The sequence below is a fragment of the Amphimedon queenslandica genome, unplaced genomic scaffold (assembly GCF_000090795.2).
Source record: "Amphimedon queenslandica unplaced genomic scaffold, v1.1 AMPQUscaffold_13180, whole genome shotgun sequence".
Taxonomy (NCBI): Eukaryota; Metazoa; Porifera; class Demospongiae; order Haplosclerida; family Niphatidae; genus Amphimedon; species Amphimedon queenslandica.
In genome coordinates this window covers 56860-72512 of record NW_003546584.1, presented here as the reverse complement: position 1 = coordinate 72512, position 15653 = coordinate 56860, and the positions used below count along the sequence as shown (strand labels likewise).

The following is a 15653-nucleotide window of genomic DNA, read 5'->3' as shown; positions in this document are numbered from 1 at the left end:
GTTGTCGCTCTGTATCTCGACTTTTCTCGGTCATAGACGGCTAATTCTTACACCATTGTACTGCAATAATGCAAGCGTAGGTCCCTATTCTTCATGACTATTATCCAACAATTAAAGAAGTTGCACTGTCACTGCTGGATAGGCCCATCTTAGCTGCATGCCGCCATTTTATTAATTAAAGAAGCATGTACTCCAAAATTTGGGTGTGGTTGCATGCTCAGATCTGCAGCTCTCGAAGAAGCAAGCTAATGAAGCTATTAATCAACTGCAACACTCCATGGATGTTTTCAGCTCAGAGAAGGTATTATCAATCTTCACAGGAAAACCAGCACTGCTAGACAGCAAAGATGGGTGTACGTACTCTGGCCTCTACACAAAATATAGACGGGTCAGTTTTTTAATGGAATCTGTTTATATGTTGGACGGATAGTAATAATAATAAGCAATTAATTAATTTTATTTTATTGGTAATAAAGTTAATGCTGCGTCACACCTATAATAGTTTATCATTTAGTCACAATGGCTGCTGAAGGTGAATATACTTTGAGAGTGGTTACTGGCTCAATTCTTTCTGATGACTTCACTAGTTCTTTTCAGAACTCACAGACAGGAAGTACCAGTGATATTGAAAACACTTCCAGTTCTTTTCAGAACTACCAACGAGGCTTTAAAAGGAGAACAGAGCACAAAAGAAAATATTGTGAGCATTGCAATGGCTACGTTTCCAGGTCTACTTATCGCCGACATCAGTTGGAAATTCATAGATGCATGAAACAAATAGTTACTGATTGGGAAGTTGAAGAAGTCAATAGTGATGTAAGTATGATTTGCACAGTTAAAACTTGATCTGGCATCATTAATTTGCATTATGTTCGCCCATGGTTTGTCAAAACACATGCCTGACCCCATAAATGCTCCATTATGTGACCCTATATGCTCCACCTAACTTAGTAGTGTTTTGTCCCATGTGCAAGCTAGTGTTAAATGTATGCTTTAATCAAAGTGTATGGGTTGATTCATCAGAATCTTTGATTTGTTATAAACTTATTGTTATTTTCTGATACCTTTTGTATAATTAATTTTTTGAAATGTTTTATTCAAGATGATTCTTGGGATCCTTTTCAATTACAAAACCCTTCCCTTGAAAGTAATGCTGTTATTGATTCACTTACTTATGATCAAAGCAACTATGACGTAAGTAATGTCATTAATTATAGATTCATTGTTATCTTATCATTTTAGGACAAAATTATGTTTTAGGTAATAAGTCTAATGTAAATGATGATTGTGATATAGATCATGATAATGATAAAGGTGTTGTAGATGAAGATGAAGACTTTTGTGGGATAGATGAATTAGTTGTAGTGAGGATGATGATCAGGACAACATCAAATAAGGGTGCTATGTCTCCATAGCTAAGGTCATTACTTCTGTTTCTTATGCTGTGGCAAATCATGTTCAATGTTTCAGATGCAGGTATGTTTAATAATAAAACTAATTCGTTGTTGCAATAATAATAAAAGAAGTAACTTTTTAGTACAATAACATTGCATGCTAATGGCTGCAAGTACTTGTTTAAATTAAAATTTGTTTACATTTCATATAGGTATGTCTGTTTTGGTGCTCTTCATCTATCACATGCTTAAATTATTTCAAACCATTTCTGTCACTAATGATTGGATCACTGATTTTCCTTCTACGCTCAAGAAAGTTCAAAGGAAAAAATTAGGTGATAATATCAATTTCAAGAACTATGTTGTTTGCCCAAAATATCATGCTTTATATGATTTTGATAGCGGCATAGAAATTAGTGAAAGCACTCATAAGAGTTGTCTCTGTCGCTATGTTCAATACCCAAATCACTTCAGGCCATCAGGTCGTTTGCCATGTGGGTCACCTCTGCTTCAAACCATTAAGAGAAATTCACAAACAATTTTTCGGCCATTCCAAATTTACTCATATCAAAGCTTGAAAAACTCTATTTCCAAATTGGTGAAAAGAAAAGGCTTCTTAGAGGCATGTGAATTATGGAGAATTTGTGGAACATTTGATGACATCATTAGTGATGTTTATGATGGACAAGTATGGCAAGACTTTCAAACCTTTTTGAGTATTGGACATGGTTGGTAGCCTTAAATGTAGATTGGTTTCAACCTTTCACACATACTAATGATTCTGTTGGTGCCTTATATATGTGCATTTTGAATCCTCCTCAAAGTGAGAGGTACAAGAAAGAAAACATGATTTTAATAGGTATTATCCCTGGACCTCATGCGCCAAGCTTACATATTAATTCGTACCTAACACCATTTGTGATAGAATTGAAGCAGTTTTACAATGGCATACCTACAACTAGTATTTCTCGAAATGGAAGTTATTTTGAAGTTGTCACGATAATAGCATTCGCAGGAGTGTTTGTGATTTACCGGCAGTTAGGAAGGTATGTGGTTTTTGCTCTGTCAGTGCTCTGCATGGTTGCAGTAAGTGCATGAAATGCTTTCCTACTGCCTCATTTGGAGAAAAGCCAGACTACTCAGGCTATAATACCTTAACATGGCCGCATCATGACATCAAAGTTCATAGACAAATGTCTCTAAATCATTTAAATGCTTGCACAAAATCACAGCAGAAGATCATTAAAAAAGAGCACGGCATCAGATATTCTGCACTCATTGATTTGCCATACTTTAACCCAATTAAATATACTGTTATTGATCCTATGCATAACCTATTCTTGGGTACATCAAAACATTGCATGGAGATATGGACAAAATATAACATAGTAACAAAAAGTGACCTCGAAGTTATTGAAGAAAGGATGTTATGCTTGAAAGCTCCCCATAGTATTGGAAGATTACCATTAAAAATAGGAAGTGGTTTTTCAGGTTTTACAGCTGATCAATGGCAGAAATGGACAACTTTTTATTCATCCATTGCTCTACGTGGGACACATCAGCATTTACAATACTGGCTTCTATTTGTTAAAGCCTGTTGTTTATTGTGTAATCATTTTCTACAAAATAGCAACATAGAGCTGGCTCACAAATACCTTCAGATGTTTTGCACCAAGTATGAAGAAATCAATGGCAAAGAGGCATGCACGCCTAATATGCATTTGCATTTTCACCTCGTAGATTGTTTAGAGAATTATGGACCTGTATATGCTCTTTGGTGTTTCGCATTTGAGAAGTACAATGGAAATTTAGGTAGTTTTCCCACTAATTAAAAGAACATTGAACCCTAACTAATGAAAAAATGTTTATTAATGCAAGAGCTTTACAGTCAGAGTTTTTCTGGTGATGCTGACATCTTTCAAACTATTTTATCAAAGCATTCACAAGTCATGTCTGGTGGCCTATTATCAGCATCAACTGGTGAAGAAATGCAACAGTTCGTTCCATTGTTTGCGGCTATATTACATGAAAATCTAGAGTGTAGTGGCAGTAAAAAATTTCCACCAGTAAAACATGCTGTTTTGGACCAAAATGTGACTAGTAATTTGAAATTTAGTTACAAACTATCATATCCAAATATGGTCTTTGATTTCTTCCATCAATTTGCACAAAAGTCGTCTCGAGCATCATTTGTGAATGAAGTTTATGGATTAAAAATGGCATCAAGAGACAATAATATTCTAGTAATGACGTATTGGCCTAGTTTTTCTAACATGCTACGAACAGAAGGAAGGAATCTATCTAAATCTGTTTGTGAAATACAATTCTTCTCGAAGCATAATACTGGAGTAAAAGGAGAGCATATCTTTGCATTTCTATGCTGGTATAAAAGGCACATACAATATGACTGGTTTGGATCATCAGCTATTGTGTGTTATGATGAATATGAGAGTGATAATTCATATTCATTTATTCCCATTCAGCAAATTTTGTCCTTGTGTATATATGGAAAAATTAATTACTCATTCAGCAATCCACAAACTACTGAAAATCTTGTTGCAACTCTAATTCATTTTTTAATTTGCTGATTTGTGGTTCTCAATTAATCTCTTTGCTGTAACAAATTTTCAGTAAGGAATATAATAGGCATATCGAGAAAAGTATTCATGACACAAATAATGCATAATATGCAACTTCATTTAATCTAAATTCTTGAAGATGCACAATGCAACTTCATTTAATCTTGATTTATGAAGATTCACAATACATCTTAATGCTTTTTATGAACAGCTTGTGCATGTACAGTGTATATGTGACTTAAAGTTAAAGTCTATATTCATTGATTTTAAGTTGAATATTTCATGAACTAATTAATTTGGTAAGACTTCATATGTATACTGCAGCATTTCCCTTCAGTAACATCTGCATATACTAGTATACTTTTGAATAAATCAATTAATATAGACTTTAACTCACAAGTTGTTCATAAAAAGGATTAAGAAGTGAAATCCATGTATGCAAATCGTAAAATTTCAGACATTAATAAATGAAATAAAATAACATCATAGATAAGCTCAATCCACTGTTCAGAAATGCTATGAATGCAAAATGCAAATGTAAAGACATATCAACTTGAGAAACGTAGTCATTCACAAGCAGTTCAAAAGCATTAAGCTCAATCCACTGTTCAGACCACATCAAGTGAAATGCCATGAATGCAAAATGTAAATGTATTAAGACATATCAATAGAAATGGTTCAAAAGCATTACAAACGGTTCAAAAGCATTAAGCACAATCCACTGTTCAGACCACATCAAATGGAATGGTGAGTATCTATAATAATGACAAAATGGAATGAAGTACTTTATAATGAGCACAGCTATATGCAATGAAAAAATTCATTGATTCAATTATAAGCCTATTTTGTAGTGATATTATAACGCACAGACAACAAATATTATGACAATGAATGTGTAATAAATGTTAAAAGGTCAGAAGTCTTTGGCCTACTTACACCACTATTCTCCATACACAGTTATGACAATGATACCAATGATGGGAATGGTACTTCTTTTTCTGCAGTGAATGATAGCAAACGACCAAAAGAAAAGACATCTGTAGATTTGTTTTGAATACACGCTCCATCTCTTAAATCTGGCGCAATATGTGGGTGGCAGGTCATGTATTTTTGTTTTTTCTTCTGTGACAGAGCATACCTTTTTCCATTCTTTTCGAAGCAGGCATACCCAAAATTAATAATAACAGCCTTCTTCATTTCTGGAACAATATTATACCCCTTGATGTCATTGTGTAAAATGCTTTTGCTATGTATATAAGCTAACCCAATGATAATTCCTATTAAAATTGAAATCCATTCCCATTTCATTTATAAAATTCTGATTTCTTCTTTGACGCTAAAAGTGAATGCAAATTATACGATTGACAGTTTAATTTATGGAAGTCCATGATAAGCATTCTGTGCCTTGATTCTAAACAGACACCAAACAAAAAGGAGACAATTTGATGGCAACAGATCAAAAAGATGTTAGCCTCTCTGATAAAGCAATTTTCACAATGAATGCTTCTTGAAATCTTCACACATGCTTTAATTGGTCCCAGTGATCCAATGCAACATTTCCCAAACATGCCGCGTCCAATTATTTCACTACTTTCTACCTTTACTTCCTCTTTTGAAAACAGAAGAATTTGTTTATCAAGCACTTCTTTCATACAGTGGTATCAGTACCAGATAATGTAGTTATTACAGCAGAATTAAGTTCACTCTCTTCTATTAATGATCTACACTTAGTCACTCCTGATTTCAGTAAAGACCAATATAATAAAATTTAAAAAAATTATTAATGAAGCCATTCTTTCTACGCAGGCCTATACATTTCTATGAATCATTACTAGTGACTGATCACTTGACTATGGTAGTGGTCAATAGTAACCTCCCACCTAAAAAGGTCTCCTCAGTACTTTGCTCCACATTGATCACATGTCTCTCTTTACCTTCCTAGAGCCATGTTCTGAGTACTAAGTGAAACCACTTGTTGTTTAGGAATCTTATTTTCCTTGTTCAAAGTTTCTAACTGAAGTTTAAGACGCTCCTTTATACCACTCATAAACTTCCGCTTCTTTCTTTTGTGTGATATTCGTCTTTGTTTCTGCCTGTCTATTCCTCTCTGAAATACTTTTGGTTTTTCCATCACATTGATCTACCAAGTCTGTAAGACCTTTGGTCTTGCTTGGTTCAGCATTTTCCAACACCATTTGACAGCATGAGCATGGAAATTGGAAAGATTAAGATCACATGCCAAAAGGCGTTGCGACATGCCTACAAGAGCTATGCGCGTGCTGCATCTTGGTTCGCGTGGCATGTGCTGTCAATGGCTACTCCTGGGAACCGACGTTTTATGGTAGTTTACCTAGTGGCCCGAGTTACAATAACTCATCTAACTCTGTGGAGTGCCAGCTATCAGCTGGCCATGATGACTTTTCTTTGATTCAAGAGCTTTGTTATCAAAGAAGGACTATAAATTATCTTCAGGATCAAATGGACCAACTTATTGCTCTTCGTGATTCAACTGGAAGGTATGACTATAAACCCTTATCACTATTCTGCTGCTACCTTCATAGGAATTGTTTTAGATAACTAAATTTTACAGGTATACATGTAGTAATGGGTTGATTGTTTATCTTACTAATTATTTCATTACAGCCGAAGACAATGAAGTGCCAAAGTTTACTGATAGATCAAGCTCATTAATATTAATTTTACAATAATTAAAGACTGAGGCTACTTGCACCTTTTCCTTAATAATTGAAATGTTTTGAAAAAATTAATGTGAATTAAGGCCTGTTAGGCTTTAACTGAATTCGAACTCAGTTAGATGTTTCCATACAGTATGAAACTGACCTTTTTAACTATTTTTATATTTTAGGTCACTTTCAGGGCTAAAGCAGTCCTTTGAAGGGTTTGCCATGGAAAACAAAGAGAAAAGTTCTTTATGTGATATGCCATGTAAATCTTCAACTAAGTACCACGTTATTGTTCATAGTCTGCAGTAAAAAACTGTATAGCACTTTTGTGGAATATGAGCAATTTGATGTGACCAGGTTAGTTCTTGTTATTAAGAAACATAATTTGGTCCCTTATCACAGCTTTAAGGATGATATCAATCACGAAGTTAAACAAAAATTGTGATCAAGTCATAGCCGAGTTTTCTGGTCAATATGATAATGCTGATATTAGAAGTTAGACATTGGTGAAAATAATATTTTAATGCTCTGTAATTTTTAGGATGTGTCAGATACTATGAATCTCAAGGGAGAATTTTGTTGGAAAGCCAGTCTAGAAGAATTGAAAAGGAAAAGGACAGAAAAACTAAGTGAACTCAGTGGCAACAGACTGTAAGGAAAATTAAGATGATTGTTTTGACATTTTAAAAATTAACAATTTTTTTGAAATGACTTTGTGCATATGCCATGTGAAATAACATTTATTTCTTCGTGCTTCTAGCTTTATAATAGGTGTGTTGAAAGGAGATACTGAGAAGAAATATAGGATGATCACATATCAATATATGTCACAGGAAAGATCTGATAGTGAAGAAGAAAGTACTTATAGAGTTCATTCTCCTCTTTGGAAATCAAATGGTACACTATTATTCTGTTTAATTGGCCTCGCCCAGCTTTGTGTAGGCGAGGATTAGGTACTCGGTTTGGCTTTCTGTCATTCATTCATTCATTCTGTGTGCTAGCTTTTGTCTTTGAGAATATATATCTTTACAGTCGCACTCTCTACATCTTTGACAGCTTCTTTTCTGTTAGGAAAAGTCTTGCTTCATTGCTTCAAGATGTTTAGAGAGCAGCTCTAGGTAGTAGAAGTGTTTTATCTCAAGAGAAAATGCCCAGCAATACCGGTAGTATTCTGGAGGCAAATGAGACTTTTCCAGTAGATCAAGACTATTTATTCATTTAATATGTGTGGAACTCTTCAAATCATTTTGTTGGTGAGTTATAGCTACTCGAATTTCATCCCGACTGAAGTTCATTAGCAGCAGTTCACTTGTCTAAGGATCCCAAACTCTCTTAAGTCACTCAATTTATCTAGGCAACAGTATTTGTGCCAATATAACATCTTATAGCACTTAGAAGAAGAGAAAAAATCTGAAGCTTCATTCTTACATGATCTTGCTGCATACATTATGGATAACTAATGTCACGCCTCCAAGCTTGGAGTTGAACAGCTTAGCTTGCCACTTCTGCTGGCAAGCATGCAAGAGGAAGTGTAACTGCAGCAAGGAAACTATAGCTGTTATGATAATCTCTTGCCCTCAGGAGTGCACTTTCTTAATTTCTTATACCGTATGGTTTTTATAGATAGTGGCCACAACAAATGCTGTGGTTTTGGAACCATGCATGATGTTTTTTTAAAAATGAGAGTGCAATAAGTATAAATATAGTGTATAAATAAGTGATAAATCTTGAGATGCTAGTAGGAATTGATAAACCAATTTTTGCAGGGACTTCAGAGTTCCATCATACTTTTGACATTTGCCCAGTCTGTCACTTTTGACCTTTATCATTTAAATATACTGGCATAGGCTAGCTAAGCCTAACACATCCCAAATGGCTTTAGGGGCGAGGCCATGCACCTTTAGTGTCTTGTTTAATGTTAGTAATAGGGTCTAGCATTCAAGTTCACCATCATAGCAGGTATATTTTGTCCAGGAAAATAATCGCTCCAAGCAGGAATGGAATTTTTGATTTGGTATTGAGGAAAACCTTTTTGTTTGGAAAATATTAGTTTCACAAGGAATGAGGACGGAATATATACCTGCTATACATAGTGGTATGCATGTATTGTTACTAAATACTTTTACATTTAGCCCTCAATAGCTTGATCAAAAAACTTGACAGTCGTTCATGTAAGAATGACTCTGCAGCCGGAAAATTAGTGGGTGGATTTGTACGCTACAAAAGAATATCAAGCCAACCTTTGATAACATGTACTCTTTCTAGTGCTCCATCTTGGGCAGCTGAAGCACAATTTGGCACTGGTATGTATTTTTAACATAATACCTATTATGTCCTTTCTAGAGCAAGAGAAAGAATTAAATCCAAATTTAGTCTCCTAACATTCCTCGTATGATAGAAAACATTAATCATAATTTTATTTCTTATCACTGTTCTTTGATTTACAGCAATCGCAGTTTGTAACTACACCCACTTCCAGAAATGGTACATTAATATTCCATTTTCATTTTCCACCATAATATATAGGGTCCACTTCTACATTAACACCTGTACATAGTAATCGGCCAGTTTTGTCTTCATTAGGCAGGATATAGTGGTCATTTAATTTAATCATTATTGTATCTAACTTAGAATCACCCAGTAGCACCTTGTGTCATTCCAGTATATCTCCTTTATTGAGTACGTAATTGTTTGTATATCACCCAGTAGCACCTTGTGTCATTCCAGTATATCTCCTTTATTGAGTACATAATTGTTATGTATAATAATGTCTTATTTTTATTTTATTCCTTCTTTCATAAGTCGAAAATCGTCAACACCATCAAATACACCATCTTGTTTCATAGCACATCAGCTAGGTACTAGCAACTATATTTGACTTTATTATTATCACTTTTATATAGATTCTGCTTTCATTTCAAGCCCAATTGCAATCCTACGAGTGACTAGAGACAAAGGTAATACATGACTGTACATGAACAAAATTTTTTTAATAATTATTAGTTAGTAAAAACAATTAGGATTTTATAGTAGTGTTATATTGTACTTCTTTCATAGGCAAAAGACCTCAGCATCATCTTCCTGCAGAAGGATTGAAAAAAGTTCTTTTTGATGAATCTTCTGATGATTGTTGGAGTCTGGATGAAGATAACTGATAATTATTATTATTATTATTATTGAATGTGTTAATTATTATTTAAGTTTAATTTATTATTTTTTGTGTTATTAATTAAGTTTAATTTATTATTATTTATTATTGAATGTGTTATTAATGAATTAATTTTAATTTATTCATTTATCATGCCCAGCCCCTTTAATAGTTGTATAGATGGTGGGTCGTGCGGGACAGGCTTTGTCCATCTACTGTCTCTCTATTGTCTATATTTTGCGCTAACACATCTAGTGACGGTACCAGTCTCCAGGCTATAACTGTCTTCGCCTCCTCTACGTATATTAACAATAGACAGGCTTATAGATTTCAAATTACAGTAATGTGCATTCAGCCCAGTTTTATTGTGCTTGCATACTATTCTTTAATTGTGTAATGAATTATTTTATTTCAAAAAACAAACAACTAATTAAATAATGTTATAATAACTTGGTGATGCGATGATAATAATGACTTGACAACAGGAAGAATTGCAGGGAAGATGGATACTGTCACTGCTCCTTGAACAAGGACTCTTGTCAAGACTAGTATAAATTTCACTTTCCATCAGTATAGTAGACAATCTTTCAGCATAACTATTCACTCAATGTTGTCTCTTACAATAGTTTAAACGACATAGCAATAATAATAATAATAATGTTATTGTATGTGTTTAAAATCAAAAATATCACAACGGCAACTGAAGAAATATTATAAATGTTTTTAAAAAGTCAATACAAACAAGAACATAAAAAATTAAAAAAAACAAGATGAAGTAGGATTCCGAACAATCAACAAAATTCAAAATAAAAATCCTACTCTCGTGATGCAAATTCTACTCTACACTACAAGGTGATCCGCAATTCTTACGTAATAACATTGAAAGTACAATTTAGAGTAGAATTTGCGTCACAAGAGTTGGATTTTCATTTTGTATTATGTTGATCGTTCAGAATCCTACTTCATCACATTTTTAAAACTTTTTTAAAATTGAAAACCGCGTGTTATTGAAGCACAGCACCAGGTTGCAGTGGTCTTGAGGAGTTATACTTCCTGCTCCTTGAAACTGCTTTAGCCAGTTCTTTTCAGAAATACTCTCCTTGCCGTGTTTCGGGACTCTCCACCCATTCTAGTTAGTGTTTATTGATTTGGGTGTGGTTTATAAACTTGACTGACCGACCAGCACTGCAAAAAGCTTGAAAGTAACGGTCCATCTATACAAGGAGATAACGGATGGAGAACTGGAGTCTGGATGGCTCCACTAAAACTGCTTAGGAGTAGCTGATTAGCTGCTGAACACTAAATGTATAAACACGTGGTCAATTGTCATAGCAACAATCAATTGGTTTCCATGGTATTTAATTGAACTTCTTTTAAGGTATCAAGTAATGCATTTACTTCCGGAATAAATCATCTAGTGCATACAAAACGTTACGGAAATCAAGCATAAATTTGCCTTCTCAATGTACTCTGAGAGATTATACACACATTTTAAGTCCACAAGTGGCTTCAGTTTTGATCTGAATTTGCAACTTATCTAAGACTCTAAACTCACAGCCACTGCAGATTTCCAGAAAGAGGTAGCACTGAAATGCACATTAAGGAAGGACTTGTCTATGTCAGTTTACAGGTAATTTATAATTATTATAATAATATTAATACTTTTTCTTTTGAAGAATTGATTGGATTTTGTAGCATGTGACACAACAATGAACATCTTCAGCTTTAGAAGCAGATTGACACCAATGAACAAAGCAGAAAAAACAAAGTCTTAGCTTCATCTATACTTGTATTAATTATCAGTGGACTTTTTATAACAAATGGCCCCAATATTATATGAGGCCATACTACAAATAAAGAAATGCGACTTTAAAGTTGCATGCAATACTCTTGATGGTAACTCAGCCAACAGAAAACACATTTGAAAACATACCAGCTCTGAAGTAACATATTACTAAAAATCCATGTTCACTGATGTGCAACGTTTACTTCATATCAGATCCACCTCTTCTCATAAAAACCACCAAATACAAGTAATGAAAGAAACATGGAGGTAATTTATATGTGCCTGTTCACTAATAATTACAACTAATCATTGACTTTAATGGTGTGCCAATTTCTTGGAGATTTGTAAAAGACCTCTATTGAATGACATTGAAGTGTAAGTGGCTTACAAGTCTAACTAAGCTCATGTATGAGCACATTAATGTAACTGGTTTTTCAAGGGAGAATTGATTTAGCTGCACAAGTACGGAACATTTTCAAAATCAAAAAATTGATAAAATGTTATAGGTTCTCACTGCTACAGTCAGTACTGGAATGAAGACACTCTTACCAGATGAAGCCAAAGAAACAGCCAACTTTATTAAGTAATTTCACAAGTTCTTTGACATGTTAAATGTTTCCAATTATTCTTCCAGCTATGTCACTGGAGACAAAAAAATTCAAGTAGGCTGAATAAACTATTGTCAATATAATAACTTATTATATACAGTAGTTACAAGGAGTTCTTAACATGGCTCAATGGATGGGGGAAGCAAATTAGCGACAATAAATAGCTAAAGGCAAAAGAAACAAAGAAACTAATACTAAAAAGAGAAACTCTGCTTGAAATCAAAAGAACTGGTGGGTATTGCATGCATGATACAAAAATACAATACAAATACTTTTTAACTTATTCATTCATTGAGCTTGTCAATTATATTTTCATGATGCCTGGAGTTAAGAGTTTCCTGAGTGAAAAGATTTGCCAGGATCCTCTGCAGTAATGTTTCGGGCAGCACAGCAATCCATCATCAGCTGAATTTTAAAAAATCAACAGGCACTTTGTGTATTAAACTCAATTACCACAGATGGAATTGTAAAAGGCAATACCCAAAGAAACAAGCAACCCACAGATATTCCAGTGGACAGTGAGCCAATACCAAAAAAAAACTTACATCAACAACATCATCAACACCAACTTTTAAAAGCATAATAACAAACATTTTGTACAGAAATTGAAAGTAAGCATTGATTTTACATGTACATACTTATAATAATATTTCATCTCATATAGTTGCTACACATACAATCATCTCCAGACAAGAATCAAAACTACGAACTGTAACTGTGTCAAAATGTTCAAGTGTAGCTGAAAACTTAAAAAGTAGGTGTTCTATGGGAACAAAAAAGGTTGCTGTTCAGCAATATAACACTTACCTCATCAAGTTATTGAGAATCTGGACATCAGCAACAGTCACCCTTCAATTCATAAGGAACATGTATAGCTTCGATTTTCTTCTTTCGTTACATCTGCTGAGTATATGAAATTCTTGATGTCACTACACAGCATCGTAAAAGCAGAAGAATTCCATTTATTATAATTGAAATTACTTACATAATGTTCACATCATTTTGGAAAAAGGTGACATCAAGACAATCACAACTAGAATTCAATTCAACGAGTCCAGTAGGAGGCCTATTCATCGATGAGAGCAGTGCTCACTTGTATTTTGGTGGCTATTTAGTAAGAAAGATACAATTAAAACTAAGGCAAGGTAGTCAAAGAGGCACTGAGAAACACCATATTAGGTTTACTTTGTGACTTTTTGCAGGAAGACAATAAGAATGATGAAGATGAAGAGGATATAGTTGACAAGAGTTCCGATAACTGTACGAGACAATATAAGTTGCAGAAAGTTGACTGTTTGTAACAATGACTTTCACACTTTATGTTACTCAATAGAGCACTAAGACTGACTTGCAAGTTTAGCAGTAGTGAGAACATGAGAAAACTCAGGGAGAACGAAGAGATTACCACTGAATGGATATAACTATTTGATGAACAGAGAGAGGGACAGAGTACTGAAGAAAGCGGAACGAGGATGATAAGGAAGCATAGAAATTCCTTCTAGATGAAGTACTAACACTTTACGTTACAGTGAGGATTCAGATTTACCTCGAGATTTGTTGAACAATAGAAAAGCAACACAAAGAATTTACAGAAAGATAAAAGCTTGAGATCTAAGCACTCATGCTCAACCTCAAACAGTGATAATTGAATAATAATAGTTATTGTTATTATAATTAAAAATCAAATGACAATATGCACTGGTTTTAATGGCTGTTTTCCTGAATTTCGGTCATTAAATTTTACTAAAATTAATTTTGTGATACATTTCAACTCAAATATGTTGTAAAATGAACAGCCTCCCCTCTGGCGCAATTAACTAGACCATCAATAGCCTTGACATTAATAGTTAACATAACTTTAGCACCAACAAGTAGTCGAAGCTCATGGTGCAAATCACTTTCTACAGATCTATCTGCACTGTTTGATTAGTTTGTTGCTATTATGAGATACTGATCATCATCAGAGGCCAATGAATGTAACATTATTTCATTCCATTTCTCCACACTTAGATTGCTTCTATGTACATGGAGTGCTTATGTTGGATATCCAGCTGAAGTTTTAGTAATTTCTCTACTTTTTAACACTTGTATGTCCTCATTAGTGCAAGTCTCTGTTCTTCCTCAACTAAGAATTTCTACAAACTGGGCATCGTCCCTTTGACGCGTGATTTCCTGAAGCTCTAACATCTTAAAATGCTCCTTCCATAACCATCCAATTTACAGATGGAAGATGATACAAGTCGCCAACAGCTGAAATGCTAATATTCCCAAAAAGAACATTGTGAGGCTGAACTAATATTTCATTAAGCCTTTTGTGTACTTCTAGTAGCAAGTTCCTTCGCAGCATACTTACTTCATCTATGGTCAAAAGCTTAAGTTTCCAAAGCCTAAACTGAAACATATTTACCTTGTCCCGGCTTAAAGACTGGTAATTACGAATTCTATTATATCCTCGCATTAAGGCATAGTGTAAGGTCATGCTTCCAATATTAAACACTGCTACACCAGTAGGTGCGGTTAGTAAAGCTATAGCTTCATCTGGTTCAATAAAACCCCACAATTTTAACAGTCTGAATGTATCAGTCTGAATTATCTGCATAATGTGACACTTGCCCACACCTCCTGGGACACTTACAAAAATGTGATACATTTTAACCCTTCTATCAATTCTCAAAGCAAGTACAGTCTCCTTGAACTGTGTTAAGTTGCTATTTCTCTTTGCCTCTTGTTTTATCCTCTAATAAGAGACCTGCATTCCTCAACCGGTGTTATGTCCTTGTTAGCTGCACCTTTAAATCTGTAGGATTGCTAACTGGTCGCAGACATTTTTAGGGAGGTTCTGTTCATTGTATCATATGTCTCCTATTTCTGTAGCAATGTACTTGCGTTCATTAGCTAGAATTTTAACAAGCCTGTTATTGTGATAAGCCTCATAGGAATAGAATCCGCCTAGCAAGTCAGTTTCCTCTACATACGAGGGAATGTGTAGCATTAAGCATGGCATGTAACAATTAGTATGATCACTATCTTGACTGTATCGATGTAACAAAATTACAGCTATAACTGTTCATTTTTAATATTGTTCCAAGGTCATCAAGTAACTTAATCTCCTTCAAAGTAGCTCCCATCAAATTCATGAAAATCCTCATTATCACCATCATTATTATTTCTGGTAGTAGAACCATACTTTACATTGTAATTGGCATTAAATTCTGCCAGACGGAAAGAAGCAATTACTGATGGTCATGTGTATATTGTTGTATATTCCTTTTGCAAAATACATCATTGTGTTCATTCTCAAAAGAAGCAAGTATCCCAGTGTTCTAAATGCAATAGTATGGTCCTCCATTTGACTTGTGTTGACGTGATTAACATCACAGCTCAATTGCATCATTGTTAATGACGACAAACAATTAGCTGCATCTTGTGAACAAAGTTGTCTGTGGTTCAAAAA

General features: G+C 34.3%; 1 long non-coding RNA gene across 1 annotated transcript; it reads left to right on the top strand.

Annotated features, from left to right (window-relative positions):
- The first annotated feature begins 9484 nt into the window (after positions 1–9484).
- LOC109584679 (uncharacterized) lies at positions 9485–9746 on the top strand. The gene is made up of 3 exons (XR_002186126.1): positions 9485–9515; positions 9561–9614; positions 9715–9746. It is a non-coding gene; the product is annotated as an uncharacterized LOC109584679 (long non-coding RNA).
- The last annotated feature ends 5907 nt before the right edge of the window (positions 9747–15653 follow it).